The 16,155-nt window shown below is 34.5% G+C and overlaps 1 long non-coding RNA gene across 1 annotated transcript; it reads left to right on the top strand.

Annotated features, from left to right (window-relative positions):
- The first annotated feature begins 2,123 nt into the window (after nt 1-2,123).
- LOC140441973 (uncharacterized) lies at nt 2,124-16,124 on the top strand. Its single transcript, XR_011951057.1, has 3 exons — nt 2,124-2,236; nt 3,020-3,390; nt 16,001-16,124. It is a non-coding gene; the product is annotated as an uncharacterized lncRNA (long non-coding RNA).
- Nucleotides 16,125-16,155: the final 31 nt, after the last annotated feature.

The following is a 16,155-nucleotide window of genomic DNA, read 5'->3' as shown; positions in this document are numbered from 1 at the left end:
TATTGAGAATCCTGACTTCGCCCTTCACCTAAGACAATTGACAGCTCTTGCGTTTGTTCCAGACAACCATGTAGTCAGAGTGTACGAGGAGTTGCTCAATAGCGATTTTTATACACAAAATGAAGAACTACTAGTGCCGCTGATTAATTACTTTGAAGACACTTGGATAGGGAGATTAGCTAGAAGAGGAAATCGAAGACAACTCCTTTTTCCAGCAAATGTATGGAATTGTTACGATTTGGCATACCAAGATATACCTCGAACTAATAATGCTGTCGAAGGATGGCACAACAGCTTTTCTTCTCTTCTCAATAGTGCACATCCGAATATTTGGAAATTTATTAATTCTCTAAAAAAAGAATATGATTTAAATGTTTTGAAAATAGAGCAGTACATTTCGGGCAATGTACCTCCACGCAAAAGAAAATATCAAGATACAGCAAACAGGATAAGGGCTATTGTTGCCGATTATGCTGACAGGCCAACTTTAGAATATTTGAGAGGCATTGCTCACAATTTTCAGTTGCAAACATAAAAAAAATTAATATCAAAAATAAAACAAAAAAAAAATAAAATGACAAAAAAATTCCAAAAAAAGCAAAAAATAAAAAAAAACTTGTAAACACGCCAGCTTCTGCTGCCAGTCCTAAGCCTGGATAAAGTGTGAAGGCAAGTTTTTTTGATATAAATATTTTTCACTTTTTACTTTTACCGTAACCGATTTTAGGTTAGGTAGAATCATTTTCTGTAATTATATATAGGGGATAAACGGGGGAAATTGCTATTGTCAATTAAAATAATCTATTTATAGTATTTCATTAATAATATGCGTCCTTTTTTCCACGCGTCCTTTTTTCCACGCGTCCTTTTTTCGCGCGTCCTTTTTTCCGCGTCCTTTTTTATGCGTCCTTTTTTCCGCGTCCTTTTGTCGGTATACCGAGTACGATAGCAAAAAGTGAACACCGATTAGAACAAATTTACCAAATTCTGTTTTCTACAATGAATAATAATTCACAAAAACACACACGTAATACAAACAATCAGTGTTTATTGTAGTATTAGCAGAATTTGCAGGTAAGCAGCAGGTCCACTATTAACAAACATTCAGGAACATGTACCAAACTCTCCAACAATATTCGCCACTAGAGTACACATCCGAACATGCACCAAACCACATATACTGGCAACCGACAAATACTCCTATATCAAACATCCCTCAAAATCAATTCGCTCTTCCACCACAACCACAACAATTTCCATCACAACCCCAATCAATTTACTACAACCCAAGCAACTCGTCTACTGTAGGGCAGACCTCAAACACAAAGCTAAAACTTGCAATTACACACTCAGAAAACTCGGATATAGAGTCTAGCAAAGACGACGATCAAGAAACCCAAAATAAAACTAATGGCAAGTAGTCAAAAAACGTAAATTTTCAAAACAAAATAACGATCACAATTCTCCAAGCTCACCACCAACGAAAATACAAAATCACCTTAAAGGACAACCTACTAACCTACTACCTCATCGACTCACGTCAAAAAACACCAACTGGGCAGATTTTCAATCCTACCTAGAAACCTAGAAGAAAACACCAATCTTAATCTGAGGATCAAATCAGAAAAAAAATTATTGATAACCATACGTCACAAATCCCGACAGACATGTGTCGCTTTATTATGCATTATGAACTTCTTCTGCTCTTTCCAATTTTATCAAAGTTTCATAATATAAAACCTTTTATATTATTATCCCTGAATAAATCTAACATTTTAGCCGCACAATACAAAATCAATGCAACCTAATAATTTTCTTTACTTGTTTAGTTACGCCCGGTTTAAAAACGATCATTACGCCGTCAAAATAAATTACACATTACACCGTACTGAAATAACCTATAAACAAAATATTGCTTACCTCCATTTCAGTTTTATGAAAAATGTCTAAGATAGAAAATGTGTATCAAGCCGCCTCTCCTATATTTTTTATTTGCAAAGTATTTGGGCATTCGTCGCTGAAATGCACAAAGGCAGGAATATCTACAGATAAAATTGGACTTACTTGGTCCGCCATACTCCTTTTACTTTATAGTACAGTGCCTTTCTTCGATATTTACATGAGGGATACTAAGGACAAAGATGAAATTTATCATATAATAGAAGTTGTGAATGCACATGTTTTTATACTGAGTACTTCTAATTCTATTTTGATGGAAATGATCAGTAGAAAAAAGGTTAGTGAGTTATTTTAAAGTTGTTCATATATGTATATATCTAATTCCTCGTAGGAACACCTCAAATATATGGCCTACCCAAAATTCACAAACCCGCTATTCCTTTACGTGCTATTGTCAGTGCATACAATTGCTCTACACAACCATTGGCCAACCAGTTGGCCAAAATACTACAACCTCTAGCCGAAAATGCTCATCCTTTACATAAGTTCTCTTTGGCTTGTTTCACAGCTATTTTAATGTCCTTTTGTGTTTCTGTGTAAGTTTCATAATTCTTGGGTCTCTTTGTGATCAATTGTCTCTTTCATTTTTCTTTTTACCTCTTTACTTTTGATGGTATTTCCTTTGTTCACATTTCGGTTTTTTAGCATCTTTATATTTGGGATTTATGTTGTGCCACAATATTTTTCCTCTGCTATTTTGCTTTTATTTAGATTTTCCCATTTTTCTCTATGTTTGTGTTTCTGTCTCTATCTTCTAACATGTTATATAATTTTTCCTGGTATGTTTTCCTGTATCTTTCTTCTTTTAGTTTATAGCTTTTTACTTTTCATTTAAATTTGTTCTCCTCTTTTCGTCTTTTGTCTTTTACTTTTAGATTCTTTGATTACCAAGGAGTGGTCGCTTCGTATCTCTATTTTTTTTCATCTTTGCTTTTTGTTCTCACTAGAAAATAGACTGTTATTCATTTTTTGTTTGCGTTTTTGGCTACCCTTGTATATTTGTGTTTGTCTTGTGTCTGTGTGTTATATCCCATCTTACACGTGTTTTCTTATGTTTCAGCTGATAGCATTTTTTAACGAGATACATAAGTTTGATCAAACAATACTAAAACCGAAGTTATACTTCAGAGATGCTATTAGATTGACTCTCACCATCGCCGTTACGTTTACTTTTATAGCCATCTATGTCGTGGTGTGTGATTTAATTTCCTTTTTACCTGCTAGTTACAACCTTTGGGCATGGAAGGGAATATTCACATACAATGCACCGATTATAGCAAACAATATGGTTTTAATACAGATAGTGGGCGGTATTTACGTTTTGTATAAAAGGTTTTTATGGATCAACAAGGAAATTAAAAGGTTAAAGAGAAAATGGAACAGTAGATCAATTAGAATGAATAAATTTATTGAATGTGTAACAGATAATATGTAAGTATTAATTATTTTGTTACTGCATTTTTAAATAATCCTCATTACTAACATTGAAGGTTTATGATCATTGTGAACCACAACTTGTGAACCACAACTGGTTGTTTATAGCGTCTCTTTTCCATCTACTCCCAGTATGTAGCACATATCTAGCTGAGCTCTACGCTATATACTGTGCTGTGAAACTTTTTAACGAGCTTTCCTTCACAAAAGCCCTGGTCATAACAGATTCCCTTAGCTCTCTTAACTCATTAAAACATATTTTCCGAAACATCCTTTTAAAAAGTTACTCAAATACCAGCTGTCTGAAGTTCATCAACATAAAAGAAACAGACAGGCAATTTTAAAGCCATTATTCGGAGCCTATAGACAAGTATGTTTCCAGTGTCTTAGAAACTTATTTTAAAAATAAAGTCTTACATTTGTGGCAAAACGAGTAGTCTCCAACTAATTCTTAGTTGAATAAGATCAAGAATAATGTTTTCCAGTGGATTTCATTGTCACTTTTTAACATCTACATTGTGATAAATACGATCAAGAAAGACATCGTTACAATATCTCAAACTCTCTAGCAGACAGTCTAGGTCAAGAGTGTTCCTATAATAATATAATTAAATAACCAAGATATACAAACATATAAACATTTTCTATAAACTGTAGTTATTCAATTTTGTATATTTTTCAGTCGCTTATAACCTTTTGGTGGATGCGACTTTTTTTTTAATAAAAAAAGTAAATCACCAGGACCATCACGAATACAACAAGATTATATTAAAGAAATCAACAACTATAAAGGTTTTACAGGCTTTAAAATTGTTGACCATAATTTAAAAATGGGATTATTGAAGTAAACTGGAAAGATTTGGAACTGAAAACCCACTTGCCTTTACGTGCCCTTCGAAGCAAGGTGGCGGCTTTAATTTTTAGCAATGAAAATGCTATTGTTGAAGCTGAGAATCGGATTCGTGTGCTTTGGCTCAGACAGGTAAGATTTTAGCTAATGAGCTAAGGCCGTCACACTATACACGATGATTTTAATTTGCAGAAAAAGCTCAAAGAACATTTAGGTTTACACAAAAACAAAAAGCATTACTTTGCGCAATAATAACGAAGAGGGGCTATTAGCAAGTGGAGATCATTATTACGAATGACAAAAGTACATCGAGAACTTACCTAACGATGAATTTCGCTAAGACCCAGAGAGGCTTATAACTAATAATGGAGAAAAATTTCCAAGACTACACGAAATTTATATTAAATTTTTAAAGCTTCTCGATAACGATACTATATTATTTATTTTAATATCCTCCTTCAGGCAGGTTTGCAATAGTGACACATTGCTTAATGAATGGCAACGATCGATTTTAGTTACCGTAAAATGGGGTGAAATTAATCACTCTAAAATTATTCATTCAAAAATATAATGGTAAAGTTTTTACTAATACGATTCAACAAGATCTATATTAAATATTTCTCCATAAAAAATATTTTTTTGATTACGATTTTGTATTGATTACAATTTTATACCCTAAATGGGACGAAACTGATCATCCCTTTTTTAGTGAATGAAAATACTATAATATGTAATGTTGGCCGATCATGTTCACCCCAGGTTAAAACTATTTTTCAAAAGATGTAAGCATTCTGAAAAATGTATACTAAGGCGAAATTCATCATTGCAATTTAAACCACAATTTGCTTTTCTACAGATTTATTTAATTCACACAAAAATCAAAAATAAGCTAATATAGGTTATTAGCGTATTTTTGTTTTTTGTTGTTCCTGTGAATCAAGAAAAAGCTGTTTCTGTGAATCAAGTAATTTAGGATAGGGCAAAATGGCAATAATATCAATCACTCCAACCAAAAATTAATCATGTTTGACTAGTTTGAAGGCCTTCTTTAATTCGTCAGTAGATTTATATCTCATAACTTCTAGGTCCTTTTCATTGAGTTTTTGCAGCTAAATATCTTTTTTGCTTTAGATAATGTACCCGAAGGTTGTCGATTTGGCTTTCTATTTCTTCATCTGCTTAGTTAACTTATTTAAAACTTTCTCGGGGAAGAAAGAGAAAATTTTTGTGGCTGCAAAGGAGGAAATAATAATTCGTATTACAGCGCTGTTTTCATCCGCTGTTGTTGTTTTTTTGTCCATGTGCTGAAGAGTAGTACTTAACTAGTTTGAAAAATCTTTCTTATCTATTGTGGTTAATCTGGGGTGATAGTTTTTCCATTCACTAAGAGTTTCCCTCCAAGCCATCCGAAAGGGACGAAAAGAACCGACATCAAGTGATTGGGTCAAATGTGTTGAATTTTTGACCAAACATATTGTTTTGTTCGCATAACGATATCACCTCATCGGTGAAATGTGAGGAAAGGTTATGTCCTATAATGATTTTTTGCCCTTTAAGGGGTTTTATATATGGAAAAAAAGGCAACGTAAACCAATCCGTAAATGTCCATGAATCTATCCATCCATGATAGATGTGATTACATCGACAACCTACAGCGCAGCATCTGTCAGTACAACAAGGTGATCCTTCTTGGACTATTTTCAGTCCAGTATAACCACATTTTTTCTGCTTTATAAATTATACATGGTGGTAACAGCAATCGTGAAGCCGAAGCACACGCACACATCAATATAGTCGTTGCTGCTTTAGTAAAATTTAAACCCGTTTGGGATATTTGGTGCGCGATGAAATATCATTTTCTTATTTCCGGATTTATCTTGTACATTGGTCTCTTTGTAATTAAATATGTTATTAGGTGAAATGTTTTTTGAAATCGTAGGCTTCCACGGCCAGAGTCAGAATTATAGTTTATTCGTCTTCCGGGTTTGGACCGTGTCATTTGTGAGTGACCCAAAAGTGGGTTCATCTCGACGTTTCGCTACAATTGTATGTAGCTTCTTCAGGAGAACAAAAAAAGAAAAAGAAAACAAAAGACAGGAAGATGGGTAGTTAGCAACGGTAACTCAGTTACTCAACGTAACCAGAGGCGAATACTAACTACCAAGATGGGCATTTGGTCACAGTAACTCAACTACCTAACGCAGCCAGAGGTGAAAACCAAATGCCAGGACAGGGATTCACGTCCAACAGCTCAGAACACTAACGCGTCGAGAGGCGGGGAGTGAAATGTTTTTTAATTCTATACGCAGATTCTCGAAGTAAGCAACTAAAGTTTCTTTTGAAATGTTAGCTTTAGGTTTTTTAATATTGGTCGCCACTTTTTGGATAATTTCTCCCTTATACCGTCTCAGTAAAGAATATACCCAGTCAGTTCCAAATAAAGTGTTTTTAAAAAGTAGCAGCAATGAATCAAAGAGGCAAGACACCATGGATTTCTAATGAAATATTAGAAATGATGAATGTGAGACGACAACACAAGAACAAAGACTGGAATAAATATAACGAAAAACAAAGACTAATAAGAAAAAGGATAGTGGAAGCAAAAGCACAGTGGCTTGTAGAAACTTGCGAAGAGATGTAAGACCTACAGAATAAACATGATGATAGACTTCTCCATAAGAAAATTAAAGAAATGTGTGGGATCAGAAACGCTAGGCAGTGTGGCACAATAACAAGCACGGATGATAGAGTTCTGACCACAATAGAAGAAATAAGCATTGAATGGCGAGCATATATACAAAACCTATTCTCAGACGATAGAACAATAAATATTGATAGACAAACCAACATCGAAAATAACAACTTGCATATCTTAACATCAGAAATAAAATACGCCTTAAAAAATATGAAAACCAGAAAAGCCTCTGGACTTGACCACGTTCATAGTGAAACTATACAACTTTTGGAAGAAGACAATTTAGAACTATTATTAAGACTCTTCAACAGTATATACAAGACTGGTACAATTCCACAAGATTGGTTAACGTCTACGTTTGTGCTTATACCTAAATCAAACTACGCAAAAAAAATGTAACGACTTTCGATTAATAAGTCTCATGCCCCATATTCTGAAGCTATTACTAAAAATTATTCATAGCAGAATTTACAAAAAATGCGAAGAAGATATGGGTCCGGAACAATTTGGCTTTCGAAACGGTATGGGAACTCGAGAAGCTTTGTTCAGTTTCATTGTTCTCATGCAAAAGTATTGGGATCAACAAAAATATGTCTACTTGTGCTTTATAGATTATGAAAAGGCTTTTGATAAAGTCAAACATGATCAGCTAATAGAATGCTTGCAAAAAAACCTGGATCCAAACGACATTAATACAATACGTGAACTCTACTTTAACCAAAACGCCTCTGTCATGGAAGCTTGGACGTAAACAGTCAGCTTGTTACGACGTTTAGAGAGCTTTGAGATGTAGGTATTTCGTCGTATGCTGAAAATTCCATGGGCTGACAGCGTTAGAAATGAAGAAGTTTTAAAGCGTATGAATAGAGAACGTGAACTCACAGAAATTGTCAAGAAGCGTAAAACGTCTTATCTTGGACACATATTTAGACACGACAGGTATAACTTCAGATTATTATAGTAGGGAAAATAGAAGGCAGACGCGGCCCGGGAAGACGACAAATGACCTGGCTGCGCAACATCAAAGATTGGACAGGATTAGACTTTTAAAGTCCAGGGAAAGGAAAGCTCAAAATAGGGAAGACTTTGCAGATGTCACTGCCAACCTTCGCTAAGAAGACGGCACCTAATGAAGAAAACCAGTTGTCCACCCTGGGCATCCAAAACACTTTTGGCTTAACATTTGAACTATGAACTATGACTATGAAAAGGCTTTTGATAAAGTCAAACATGATCAGCTAATAGAATGCTTGCAAAAAAAACCTGGATCCAAACGACATTAATACAATACGTGAACTCTACTTTAACCAAAACGCCTCTGTCATGGAAGCTTGGACGTAAACAGTCAGTTTGTTACGACGTTTAGAGAGCTTTGAAATGTAGGTATTTCGTCGTATGCTGAAAATTCCATGGGCTGACAGCGTTAGAAATGAAGAAGTTTTAAGGCGTATGAATAGAGAACGTGAACTCACAGAAATTGTCAAGAAGCGTAAAACGTCTTATCTTGGACACATATTTAGACACGACAGGTATAACTTCAGATTATTATAGTAGGGAAAATAGAAGGCAGACGCGGCCCGGGAAGACGACAAATGACCTGGCTGCGCAACATCAAAGATTGGACAGGATTAGACTTTTAAAGTCCAGGGAAAGGAAAGCTCAAAATAGGGAAGACTTTGCAGATGTCACTGCCAACCTTCGCTAAGAAGACGGCACCTAATGAAGAAGACCAGTTGTCCACCCTGGGCATCCAAAACACTTTTGGCTAAATATTTTATTTTTCGCAAGTCAAGGGGAAATTCCCACTCGCCGCATATTGGAGCACGCTGTTTAATAGTTATTTCTTCGTTCGCGACAAATACAGTCTGCTCACCATTTTTACTTTCATGTCGGCCATTATAGCGGTTATTAAAAGTTCCATAGCAAATTTTATATTCTTCGGAAGCGCGATGCAAAGACTATCCTTCCTCAAGATCTTTCTGGAGGGCATGTTTCACCCTTACTTCGTCATAATCCTTATATGGACGAGCACCAAGTTTTTTTGCATCATTTCGAACCCTTTTTTCTGAAAAGATAGCACTAATTTATGATTTTTTCAGAAAAAAATGTTATCGAATTCACCTTAGATGGAGATCAATTTCGCCGCACAGACCTGATCAAATTAGCCTCATTGTGAATTTTTAAATTTCCCGCGTAAATTATGATACCCTGAATAATAGGGTGTTTACCTTTGTTGACAGAGAACATGTAACTATTAAGATCATTATTTAAAATCGCACATTTTTATATAGTTTTTTTCAGGTATTGGAAAGTATGGAAGCTAAAGAAACTTTAGCCATAATTAAAACAAGCTTTTTTCCATAACAAAATGTACTTACTTTAAACAATCACATATTTCGCGCTAGTGTTTACTAACTAAAGCGATTTTGTCAACCGTTTGTTAAACTTTTAGATTTCAAGGAAAATTAGAACATTCAGAATCTTTCGCAATTATCAATTTTGTCCCTTTGGATTAATTTTACTGGATTGGATTGGATTGACTTGCTATCAATCAGTTTGTAATCAGTAAACATTTTAAAAATACTATTCTGCTGCATAAAGGATACTGCGAAACAAAATAAAATGTTTCATGCGAACAAAATATTGGAAAAGAACAACGTGGATTCTATAATGATTTAGGGAAAAGTTAAGAGTTAGGAAAAAAGGCACTATTTTGCGTGAGAGTATTGTTACAAAACAGCTGTAATTTTAACAAAAATAATTATATATATTTTATAAAATCTATGCATGTGATCAAGTAAAACATACAGAACTATTTCACTGCTTGCAATTAAACATATTACTACAATGATTACTAAGTATTGATAGAACGAGGAGTTAGACTGTTTTATCGCCCCTATTTAATATGAGCCGCTCAGAGGAAAAGTGGTATGACCGCATATAACTTAACTTTTGGTAAATACAGATTTTGCATGGTAACGAACTAAAAAATCTCAGTAATACTGATGGAGCCAGTTGTGACGGATTCTTGACAAGAATTTGTTGAAATTTATATGGGATGCCGAATTACGGCAATTATTATGGAATGATTGAAGTTCGTTCTTCCCATGTAATTAGACGTTACTTCCAGAATACCATTTCACTAACAAACATTTGTGACGAGTTTAGCAGAAAAGTGGTATAACTTAATGAGTTATACCACTTTTCCACCTAAGAGCTTGTATAACACTGTACGTTTTTTGTTTGTATTATTGATTCTATTGAAAGTGTATGCAATTTTCTTTCAGTTTACCTTTCAGTTTAAAAATAAGACCAATTTTTCTAAAAGTTATTTTATAATTTGAACAAAGAAGTTTTAAGGAAAATTACCAAACAGAAACAGAAATGAATATTGGTACTAAACAAACTTAAATATGTATTTTAAGAAAATTCGTATTAATGTCATCGAATGCGATAGTCTGTGGACTAGTACGCATTTCGATGCGCATCGCCCCGCCTCGAATTTTCCCATTGGCTCTTGACCTGGAAATCACTATTTATCGCTCGAACAGCGCATATAAATATTGGCGATTTTCAGGTCAGCCAAGTCAGTCCCTCACGGGCTCTCCGAGAGCTTAGTGCTCTCGGGGCTCTGCTTCCTGCATTTATTTTCTATACTCTGTGGCTGAGAATTGTTTCAACTTAATTTGGTGTTTTATTTCGACGAAAAAATTGTCATGTAAGAAATATCTTGCCTTTTTCAAGGCAAGACACCGAAGATAAATATTTTCCAAGTCTATAACCCGAAAATGGACTTAAGTAGAGGAGCTCTCGACAGTATATTCGAAGCCCTCTACAGAGCACCCGGAGACAACAGAAGGTGGTTAGACCCTTATTTGTTCCCCCGAGGTGACATTAAAAAACAATATTAATCTTCATCTTCTTCATAGTCAGACAAAGGTTCCACATCAACAGCATCATCAACCGTTACTAAGTCAATGAAAAACTGGTGCTGAACAGGTGGAATCCACTGAAGAAGTTCTAGCATATCCTTCTTCTTTGCTACAGTAACTGGCCTGGGAGAATAATACAGTCGGTCCATTGATAAAGAGGTGCGGGGTCTTCCTTTGGCTGATTTCTTCAAATCCAAACTTTTAAATTGCTCAATATCACTTAAGATTTCCTTGTACCTTCCTCAAGGTACAAAATTACTTTGGGAGAATTGCCAAACTGTAGCCACTGAACTTGTATTCATCTAAAAGGCATTTCATCGGCGTTCACCTTTCGTTTTGTGACAGACTTTTCCACCGTTTGAGTTGACCAAAAATCATCTCGTTGCATTTCGTACACATAAATCTTGTTTTTTCTTGCATTACGTTTTATTCGTATCCAATCTTGTGGCGTGTATATTAAAGTTGGTTTTGCTGTCCTCTCAATGAGCGCAAAGTCCCTATCGTTGGGAAAGAACGAATGGCCAGACACCATAAATTTGTGATCTACTTTAGTGACACTATTAATAATGTTTTTAACTATAGCATTCCAAATCGGTGACAACTTTATATTTCGATTTTGTCCCGTGCATGCGTCACTGTATGCAATGATGTGTTTAGTGTCGGCACAGTGAAGTTCGATGTGTTTCATGAGGCTCGAACTAATTTCTTACCACGAACCAATAAGCGACCGAGGTAGAGAGCTTGGGAAACGTCAGGGCTTTCTCGAGATCGAATGTGAAAACCAGAATATCTTCTGAATGTTTTGACAGTTCTGTGTCTTCTTGCAAAGACATTCTTGCTTTTTCATCTTTTCGCAAATGCAGCTGGTGTTTCGTTTCCAGAAATTTTTTTTCTGATCCATCAGGTAAAACTGCAACTAAAAGTTTGTACTTATCACAACGTGCACACGTGTCCTTCCTAGGTGCGTGGAAATATAAATTAAATTCTTTGTTGAACACGTCTCTGTAGATGTGCTCTTTAACCACTTTTTCTGGTGGCATACCTTTTTCTTCGCAGTACCGTAGATATAGATTGTAGAGTTTCCTAATGTTGAGCTCAAGGTTTAAGTATTTTCTGTTTGGGTTATGAGCTCTATCCCATATCGAGGAAATAGTTCAATATGTTCCCTAATAACATTTAGAGCGTCATCTGATGTTTTGTTAGCATACAGGTTCTTTCCACGGAGATCTTCCCCTGGAAGCTTACCCAGTTGCTCTTTTTTTAAGAGCCTTTGAAGTCTTCCGTTTGAGATATTAAAAGTATCCAAAAAGTACTTCTTACAAACTACGACACTCTCTGATTTAACATTTACAACGTATTTGTATGTTACAGATTTTGGTCCCTTTGATGCCTCGCTATGCTCATTCGGGCGGCGTTATTGTACTGGAACTCGCTGGACAAGTCTTAAAATATAAGCATTTTGACGAGAAAAATCCCACAAACTCCAAAAATGAGAGAACAGCCCCTTTCTGTCTAATTCACTAACAAAATTATTGCAGCGTTTTACACACCCACAAGTTGTATTTTTAAAAGTCTTTGCGGGTATAACCTTGCCTTTGCTTGTCAGATACTCCTTCCCAGCATTCCTCTGTGTTACGTTTTACTCGTTTATGATCGCCATCGTGCCGTACACATTTCTTGCCTTTTCGTACATTATTTCCATCACTGACTGTATTATTTTCACAAATATTGTTTACACTATTCATTGTTTCTGTATACAAAAAAGCAAAAAAACACACTTTTTAGTCGTTAATCTGATGCAGTTATCGTGAGTAAGGTAAAAACATTTCGTTCAAAGGAAAAATAATACACCGTTATTACCTCACTAACCTTGAATATTTGAATTATACCACTTCTCTATGGAACACATTGCACCACTATAGATAAAGCCACGTTGAGATGGCAGTGTACGGATATAGGATAACAGCGTTGCCAATTCTACTGCCATTGTAAGTTTTGCTACTTTTGTAAAATAAGCAGGGCCAAACTCACGGTAAACTAAGATATGTTTAGGTAAGCTAAAGTTGTTAATAGAAAATTCGTGAATGAAATAAATGGTAATAATTCCTCAAATGCTTTTATACATAATACCGCAGTTAATAGGGAAAAAAATATGAAAAATATTCTACAGGTTTTTTAATGTTCTAAACGGTAGATAAGGGATAACGGTAGATGATGATAATTCGTTGAAGAATTACAGCCAATTTTGCTTTGTTTATTTTTTAAAGAAAGATGAAGTTTGGAAAAAATCATTTTTTTGCCTATTTTGTTCCTCGTGCATTTTAGGGAAAAATGTTTCAAATAAATGTTGCAGATCTTAAACAGTTTTTTAATTTTTTAGTTTGTAAATTAAAATACATAAACAAATGACTGAGATAATTGCAAAAAACCCCTAATTGAGGCCCCTAGAACACAAGGGTGTAAGTGCAGTTGCTTATCACTTAGCAACTGATATCTAACAACAGGCACGTACTTTTGGCTTCAAACTTTCTACATTAACAACAATAACACCATCAAAAATTACATGTCATTGAAAACATGCTGAAAACTGAAAAAGTGCTACCTAGGTTTTTAAATTTATATCGAACTTTGAACAAAGATTTTTCAAAACTTTGTTTTTGGCACTTACACCCCTTGTGTTCTAGGGGCCTCAATTGTGCACTAATTTATTAAATGTTCATAACTTTATTTTTTGCATAATGACGTCTAATATAACTACTTGAAATTATGTCGATTAATGAGTTATTTAAGTGTGCTACATTTCAACCAGATCAACTAAATATTTTATTACCTTTACTGAGAAAAGAATACCCCCGAAAAACAATTTTCAATCATCTTCATTTTCATAATCTAGTTCATCTTCAGAGTCATCGTTTAATGAAATTCTAATAGGTTCAATGTCATCTTGAATGTTGTCTACTGTCCAAAAATTATTCTCCAATTTTATAACATGGTTGACGTAATTTTTCCAATGTCCATTGTTCTGTACTTTATCATAACCTTCATAAATCAATGTTTTAACGTCGTTTTGTTTGAAACTTGAATTCTTAGAGGACACGCACCGTTTCACTTCACTCCACACCATTTCTATTGGGTTCAGTTCACAGTGATAAGGCGGAAGTCTTAAGATATGTACATCTACGCGGCATTGTTCGTCACTGTGATTCCTGTATTTTTCACCAATACAATCAATTTTGTATTTGTCATAAATATTTTTAAATACATTAGCAGTTTCCAGAAGTTCATTTTTTAAGTAATCTTCTTCAAAATAAATGTCCTTTTCATAGAGCCACTCCTCAATTTGACGTTTCACCCAATATTGTTGGGGAAAATTTAATTTCCTAGAGTGATAAGATGCATGGTCCAAGATAATGACATTCTTTTTATTTTTTGGGAGATTCGGTATTAACATCTCTTCAAACCATTTTTCAAATAGATCTCCGTCCATCTCTTCATGGTAATCTTCAGCACCTTTTTTGGCAAGAAAAGTGATGTCAGCACCTTCAACAAATCCGTCTTTGTTTCCTGCATGGACTAAAACAAATCTTGGTCCTTTTCCGGTCGGAGTTTTTAAACCTGTGGTAAGTCCATTTACGAAAGCCTGTCGGCTATTTTTTATTGTTATATCTTGCCATACTTGCCCATTGGTTATTCCAGTATTAACCCATGATTCGTCCATATAAATGATATTGGCTCCTTCGTTCCTCAGTTTCTTTATTTCCCGGAGATAGTGACGCCTCCAAGCGACTATTTCTTGTTTTTTTATTAATATTGAATTTCTACCTTGTTTGCCATATATAAAACCCATGTCGTGCAATAGTCTTCTCAACGTACTCTTGGAAAAATTCGGAAGATGCTCCATGTGCTTAATTTTTTCTAGTACTACGTCAAGGGTTGGAGGAATATTGTCCATAAAAAAACCGTGCACTACTTGTCTTATTCTAGACCGAGTTGCTTCATCATATCTATTCTCACGACTATTCAAATAACGGTTCTTTTTTTTCTTATAGGAGTTACGAGTGGACCATTTTTACTTTCACTTCTATATCGGAATATCGTTCGCTCAGAGACTCCAGTCATAGCAGAAACTTCCCGCACTATTGTTGATACACTTTTATCATTATTACTGTTTGATAAATAGTTAAAAACATTTAACACTATTTTTTTGCATTCACTATTTAACAAATTACCGTTTTTGAATTTTATTACACTCGCGGCCATTTTGACACTGACACGACACAAACGTCTGATATCAACTGAAAATTCTTTTAATGACTCTCAAGTATTTACCTGAATTTATAATTGCTGGCATTAGACAATAATTTTGAATTTATAAATAGGTATATTTTTTTAATTCTAAATTATTTTTTAATGTCTGTAACTGTAAATGCAGGTAGAGAAAGTGTGTCATTAAAAGGACATTAAGATCAAAAACGGATTATACAAATAATTATTTCATTTCCACGAATTGTAAACAATTTTGAACAGAAGATATAATTCCGAAAAGACCAGATTTCCGAAATATAACTTTCTATTTTTAAAATACCAACAGAAAAATTATATAATTAAAAAAATGTAGTATTTTTCCGTTTCACATTCATAAATATTTCCGAAATTATAATTCTTTTATAGGAGCCGGCCCATAACGTACGATTGTAGGTACGATTAAAAACTGACAACAATGTAGTTATTTCTGGCATATAGAAAGTACAGGCCTATCTCTGGAACGCTGCCATCTGAATGTGATATTATCTATAGGAACCCACAACTGGTATATCTCAAAAATTCAAATTTTGTGAGTTATACCACTTTTCCTCTGAGCGGCTCATATGTACTCGAAAAATATTTTTTAAAAGGTGCTGTATTAAAGGACCTAAGGTATAAGAATAGGAGAATACGTCATAAATAATATAAAATACTCTGATTACAAGGTTGTTATGACCGAAAGGATCGATGATTTACAGTTGCTACTGGATGAAATACAATCAGTCAATCGAAGGTTGGGCCTAGGATTATATTGAATGAAATTTGACATAATATTAAACAATTTTTAAATTACAAAAACTTATAGAATAAAATATTTTTTTTTAGGATTGACGAAAACACATTAACGAATCAACTAGAGGGCATTCGAACGAAATACCAGAATATAAATACCCTAACAGAAACACTCAACGAAATTTATTCTACAAGAATACTATTCCTCCTTTTAAGTATCGAATTAAGCCTAATAACAAACACTTTAT

This window comes from Diabrotica undecimpunctata, chromosome 1, assembly GCF_040954645.1.
Source record: "Diabrotica undecimpunctata isolate CICGRU chromosome 1, icDiaUnde3, whole genome shotgun sequence".
Taxonomy (NCBI): Eukaryota; Metazoa; Arthropoda; class Insecta; order Coleoptera; family Chrysomelidae; genus Diabrotica; species Diabrotica undecimpunctata.
This window is presented reverse-complemented; position numbering and strand designations above follow the sequence as displayed.